General features: G+C 34.8%; 1 non-coding gene across 1 annotated transcript; it reads right to left on the reverse strand.

The window, feature by feature from the left end:
- Positions 1-3,372: 3,372 nt before the first annotated feature.
- LOC128589358 (U6 spliceosomal RNA) lies at positions 3,373-3,479 on the reverse strand. The gene has a single exon (XR_008380951.1). It is a non-coding gene; the product is annotated as a U6 spliceosomal RNA (small nuclear RNA).
- Positions 3,480-6,984: the final 3,505 nt, after the last annotated feature.

Raw genomic sequence — 6,984 nt, forward strand, 5'->3', positions numbered from 1 at the left:
GGGCTGGGGGAAGGGGCTTTTGTAAGTTCCCACCTAAGAGGTCCAATGTATAGATATATGGCAAACTTACTGGGTGAAGGACTGAACTGCAACCCAGACTTTACCTTACAAACAAACAATGCAACTAATTGTATGTACCCTCATATTAATCTTAATTTATTTTTTAAAATTCTCTTTTAAAGCTTTAAAGCCATCTAAAACCTATCAAACAATATCCTCATCAAGTACCACATTTCTCAAAAATTTGCATTCTTTAGACATTAAATTATTAATGTTTTAAACTAATTTTTAAAAGTAAATTTGGTAATGAATTATGACTTCCAATAAAATTTATGGTAGATACTAAAGTTATCAACCACACTTAGGAGATGTTCTCCATGAGTACAATGAACAAATATTTAAAAAACAGAATTAAAGGCATGAACAAATATTTAATAAAAACAGAAATTAAAGACACTGTCTTATTTTAGGGTGTGCTCCCAAAGATGCGCTAGGTCTTATTTTCAGGGGACGTCTTATCTTTCCTGTAAGTAGGTCTTATTTTTGGAGGATGTCTTATTTTTGGGGAAACAGGGTATCATCCCCATTTTCTGAGTTGGTGCATTACTGATAATTTTCAATAGCTTATGAGAGCTCCTTTCTCTCTGCATCCTCAGCAATGGATTGAATTATTTATGGAGCTATTAAAATATTTAATTATGTCAACTTTCTTTGAAAGTTAATAGAATATATCAGTGAAACCCTTTGACCCTGGACAAATGTTTATATTTATCAAAACTTACTCTAAAGGAAATAGAAAATCAGAAAAGACAATTATAAAAGGAAAAAAAGGTTGTCAAACAAGTACTTCTGACAAAGCACCAGGCTGACAGCAAGAAGAGGTCTGCAACATCTTTTAAGACCAGCCAACTTAATGCTGTTTAAATCTCTCTAAAGCACAGAAATGAAAACTTCTAAATTCTTTATTGAAATGAGGATAACAATTTAGAACTAACAAGAGAAACAGCATCAAATAATACCATAAAAAATGTAGCAAATATCACTGTGACAATTGATGGTAAATTGTAAGTAAAATATGAACAAATAGAATCCAGTAGCACATTAAAAACTAATACAGACCCTGTGGTTCAGTGAGTAGGGTGCCAGCCCCATATACTAAGGGTGGCAGGTTCAAACCCGGCCCAGCCAAACTGCAACAAAAAAATAGCCGGGCAGTGTGGCAGGCGCCTGTAGTCCCAGCTGTTCGGGAGGCTGAGACAGGAGGATTGCCTAAGCCCAAGAGCTTACTGTGAGCTGTGACACTTAACCCCTCAGGCCTTCCCTCAGGGATAGGGTTCACCTTTGGGGCATGGGACACAAATATAAAAGGGTTCTTATCTTGGGCGGCACCTGTGGCTCAAAAAGTAGGGTGCTGGCCCCATATACCAGAGGTGGTGGGTTCAAACACAGGCGTGGCCAAAAACTGCAAAAAAAAAAAAAAAAAAAAAGTCCTTGCCTAACAAAAGCAATTAATGTAAGCTACTTCTGTGTACCCTCAATGAATCCTCAATAATAAATAAATAAAAATGTAAAAAACCTCTGACATAATTAAATACTTTAACAGCTCAATAAGTGGTTCAAATCTGGTGCTGAGGATGCAGAGAGAAAGGAGCTCTCAGAGCTATTAGTGACACTAAAAATTACTGCAACCTCTATGGGAAATACTATGGAGATCACTCAAAGAACTAAAAGTAGACTCATTCTCTCCAGCAATCCTACTTCTGGGTATTTACCCAAAAGAGAAGAAATCATTTTATTAAAAAGATGTATGTATTTGAATGTTTATTATAGCACAACTCATAATTTCAGAGGTGTGAAATCAAACCAAATACCCATCAATTCATGAGTGGATTAACAAAAGTAAAATATTTATACTATAGAGTATTAGCCAGGAATAAGGATGACTTAATCCCTTTTGCTGCAATTTGGATGGAACTGTAGGCCTTTATCCTAAGTGAAGTCTGTAAAGAATGGAAAAATACACAGCACGTGTATTCACTGCTAAATCAGAACTAACCAATGAGTACACAGTTACATAGAAGTCAAACAGGGACTAGAGGGGAGGAGATGATGGGCAAAACCCCTTCCTCACAGGCACAATGAACACTGTTAGGGTAAAAAGGCACTTTATACCCCCCTAATAATTTGAAATTAGAATATAATCTATGATAAAAAGATTAATGAATAATTTTAAAATATTTTGTATAGGTAAGTTACAAGGACAATGACAAACTGAGAATATTAATTTCAAATCATATCATACGAGCTAATTTTTAAAATAGGTATAGAAATCCCTCAAATTTAAAAGGTAAAAAGTCTGTTACACAAGGGAACATAGAACAGAAGGAAAGAAAATTTTAACGATTTCTAAACTTTAAAAATATAGCCAGTCTTATTTAGACTAAATGAAAATTAAACTATTTTTTAATACCGCTTTTTACTTATTAATAAAGATCGAAAGACTCGATGACTCACTGTGTTGGCAAAGATACGGTTAAAGATGTACCCACAAATATGGCTGAAAGAATCCATCATGTATCACAGAATCTAACAAAATTAAAAATGCACAGTCTTCTTTTAACCCTCTGTTACACCCAAGGGTTCCTTCACACTGATTGAAACAAGTGTGATATTTTTAATATATGTAGGCTCTAGGTTATACATTGAGTCATTGCAGGTAAGATTTAGAAATAATGTAATAAACTTTCATCAATAGAGGGTAGGCAACTTGGAGGAAGAATATCCTTACCCTGAAAACCTATTTGGCCTGAAATTATATTTAGATAGCTCTTTCTGTAATTACATAAGATGACTTCCAAGACATTTTAAGTGAGAAAACAAGCTCCATTTAGTAAATAAGAAGGAACACGCAAAAGAACATATGTGTGTATTTGACAGCATGTATATGCAGATTTTTAGAAAATACCTGAAAGACAGAAAATATTGGTTTTCTATAGTAAGGAAAATGGCCGAGGTCAGAGGTGAATCAAAGAATGTTTTCTAAATACTTTATAGGATGTTTTATTTTTATATTTGTATATTTCAGATCAATATGAGGATATAAATGATTAGGTTACAATGTTTGCATTTGTTAGGTAAGGTCCCTGTTGTAGTTGTGCCCCACACCCAGAAGGAGTGCCATATAGCCTTGCATGTGCCCATTAAGTAGGAGCACGCCAATCGCCCTCCCTCCTCCTTGTCCCCCACCCTTTCCCCCCTCTCTCCCCAACTTGAATTAAACGGTGTTTTTCTCTTGTATGGGCATGTATTAGTCATCGACTAGCTTCATATTACTATTGAGAACAGTTGATACTTGCTTTTCCAGTCTTGTGAAAAAATAGGGAACACTTCACGAGTTTGCATGTCACCCTCATGCAGGGGCCATGCTAATCTTCTCTGTATTGTTCCAATTTTAGTATATATGCTGCCAAAGTGGGCACTATATGTTATGTGTATTTTCCACCATCTGTATGCATTACCCTTTTAAAAATTAAAGATACACGATTTAAATAGATTCACAAAGGTGGGGGGTGGCAACTGTTGTTCAAAGAAGTAGGGCGCCGGCCCCATATACCAGAGGTAGCGGGTTCAAACCTGGCCCTGGCCAAAAACTGAAAAAAAAAAAAAAATAATAATAATAATACTAAATAAATAAATAAAAATTCACAAAGGGGGTAAAAGTAACTTTCTATTCAAGGAATAAACTGAAACATTATCATAAATAATTCAAGCATCTTATAAGGAGGGAGACATCTAACCCCTGAAATTACTGTTATGTCTCTACAAGCTCGCCCTATAGATTTTGTATAAAAAATGTCCTGGTTACACTGCCCTGTTCAATCCATGCATCTTCAGTACACCTGGAAATTCAATGTCTTTTGCTACTATTGAAGGATTAAAAAAAATTGACAGTAGATTTTTTTTTTTTATCCTCTCTGAGTTCTTGAAGTTAAAAAGTAAAGAGACACAAAGAAGATGTACTATATTTGATGGGTTGTATTAAAATTTCCAAGAACATAAAAATTTAGGTTTTGTGATTTTATTTTAAGACCAGGGTCTGGGTAGAAACCACATATCCACCAGCAGATGCATCTGGTGAACTCAGCCAAAGCTCCATTAGAATGATAGGAGACTCCTTTGTGGATGTTTGCTTCTGACACAAGCAGTCTTAAGTCAAAATAGATTTATGTGCATTGGCAGAGCCAAGTAACAAATGGAACATGTTCTCACAGTACGTCTGGCCTGAGCCTTTGTGATTAAATCTTGACTTTGATGAATCCCAGACCTTCAGGGAAGAGAAAATAAAGTCAGAAGACAGTTGGTTAATAAGAAATTACTGAATCAGCCAAGTTCTAAGACAGTGTAGCAAAAGGAGCAAAATACAGTAAGTATACATAGCAATAGAAGAAAAAAATTAGAGAATAAATATTATGCTTTTCCAAAATTATAACCCATCTTCCCCTCCATTTTGTTTTTATAAGTTTAGATATTGTAGACAGGTAGGATATTTTATCATTCAAGTTGAGTCTTTTATTAAATTCAGAGACAGTTTTATTATAACAATTACATTATTGCAACAAATATAATCTAGGACTGTTCTGTGCAAATCAGCTTACATGGTCACCCAAAGGCACTTATTCCAAAGTCTTACAAGATTGTGTTTATGTACCTGTTTTTTGAATTGTCTGTGTATTCCTTGAAAAGAAAGAAAATGTGTTAACCTTACATCACAGTTGACTCATAAAATGTGTAGTACATGGTTAACATTCAACATTTTGTTAAGAGAGGAGGACAATAGGTGTGTACCTTTGGATCAATGGAAAAATATCAGGGACACCCAATCTTCTAATAAAATTTCTTAGTATAGCGTATTGTCAAATGATGTGTTATAAAATTATTATAATAAAGTAATTTTATTTTGTCCATATTACAAAGTTATCAAAAAAGATATTATGTATCAAAAATGTGATAATTCAAAAGGTTAGAGCTGAAATTTGGAATGTGTGGATATAGAAACCCACATTCTACATGAAGTATTGCTCAGTAATTTTCAGTATTCTCAGTGACTTAGGCCTGGGTACTAGAGAGCTTTCTATAGACTGCTACTGTAAGCTTTACAAAGCTCAGTAAAATCTTGAGTCAAAATCTTGAGAAATTGAGTATTATAATAAAAATTAGTTAGAAGTGATTTATGTCAGCATCTAATAAAAATGCTTCTAAAATCTAGCAAACTATTTCTCAAAGTTCCCCTGATAAAATTAAAGTCATTCACTCTATAACAACATTATGGTCAGTGACAGATTACATACACAACTGTGGTCCCATATAATTACAATATAATATTTTTACTTTACCTTTTCTATGTTTAGATACTCAAATATTTACTGTTGTGCTACAATTACGTCCAATATTCAGTATAGTAACATACCCTATAGATTTGTAGCCTAGACTCAATAGGCCATACAATAGAGCTTAAGCCTACAGTAGGCTATATCATTTAGGTTTGTGTAAATATATTCTATGATGCTCACAAAAAGACAAAATGACTTCATGACATTTCTCAGAACATAGCCCTATTGTTAAGCAATGTATATCTGTACTTATAAAGATGTATTTATTAAAGAACTAATGGCCATTGTGTAGAATATCCATTTTAATTCCACAGAATTGTAGATAGAAAATTAGGCAGGATATACAGGACAATGCCTATTGTAAACTCTTTTTAGTTACTATCTCCAATGAAAAATGGAAAACCATGATACCATATCAGATAAGAACATCATGAGAATAGGTTCCAAAAATCTTAAATGAGATATTTAAGGATCCAAGTGCAGCCATGCATATAGACTACACATCGAATTTAGCCCAGGAATTTGGTCATGGCATATTATTAAGAATTTATTAGAAGTGACATCAATAAAAGTGGTGGAGTAAAGACCTCTGAGAATTTTCTCTCCCACAAAAGCAATGAGGACACTGGCAAAAATATTTATCAGAATAAACTTTTTCAGAGCCCAGAAATGTATTTTTATTTTTATTTTTTTGAGACAGAATCTCACTCTGTCACCCTTGGTAGAATGCCATGGCGTCACCATAGCTCAGAGCAACCTCAATCCTTGAACTTGACCAATCCTCTTGCTTCCTTCTTCTAAGTAGCTGGGACAACAAGCGTATGCCACCACATCCAACTAGTTTTTCTATTTTTAGTAGAGATGGTGTCTTGAACTCCTGAGCTCAAGCAATCCACCAGCCTTGGAACCCCAGAGTGCCAGGATTACAAGCATAAGCCACAGTGACTCTCCTGAACTCTGGAAATTAACCAAAGTCTTGCAGTAAACAAGACAGCATTTATCAAAGAAAAGAAAGCTAAGTCTCCATAAGCAAATTTGTAGCAACTTGCCCCATTCCCATATCCACCAGTTGTACAGCTTTTTGATATTTTAAAACCAGCGTCCTGTAATTGCAGTTAAGTGAATATCATAGTAGCCACCAAAGAAAGCAGAAAAGGACTGAAACATCTTCCTCCAAGTCCAAGAGGACTTTTGTTATCTGACCTATCTGGTGGTTTATTGGAAGATGCCTCTAGCAAGTCTGTCTTTATTTAAAGTAATTAAAAGTTGCATAGTATGAGTAGTCTTTTTTTTCTGGGGCTCATTTGCAAAATGAGGGGAAGTATTTGTAAAAGGAAAACAACAGAGACAAATGTTGAACATTACAGCTGCCTAAACTGTTGGATAACAGTTGGAGCACGTAATAGGCTCCCCAAACATAGGAACTTCTGGGTAATGGATGTCCACAGAATATTTGGAGAAACACATCCATATTCATGGGACTCTAAAATGTCATGGATGTTTTGTGTATTCCCAGGACAAGGTACATTCTCAAAAAAAGGAAGGAAACAGCCCTACACACTCATCTATAGCTTATCTTGATGCTCTGGACAAG

The sequence above is a fragment of the Nycticebus coucang genome, chromosome 6 (genome assembly GCF_027406575.1).
Source record: "Nycticebus coucang isolate mNycCou1 chromosome 6, mNycCou1.pri, whole genome shotgun sequence".
In the NCBI taxonomy this organism is placed as follows: domain Eukaryota; kingdom Metazoa; phylum Chordata; class Mammalia; order Primates; family Lorisidae; genus Nycticebus; species Nycticebus coucang.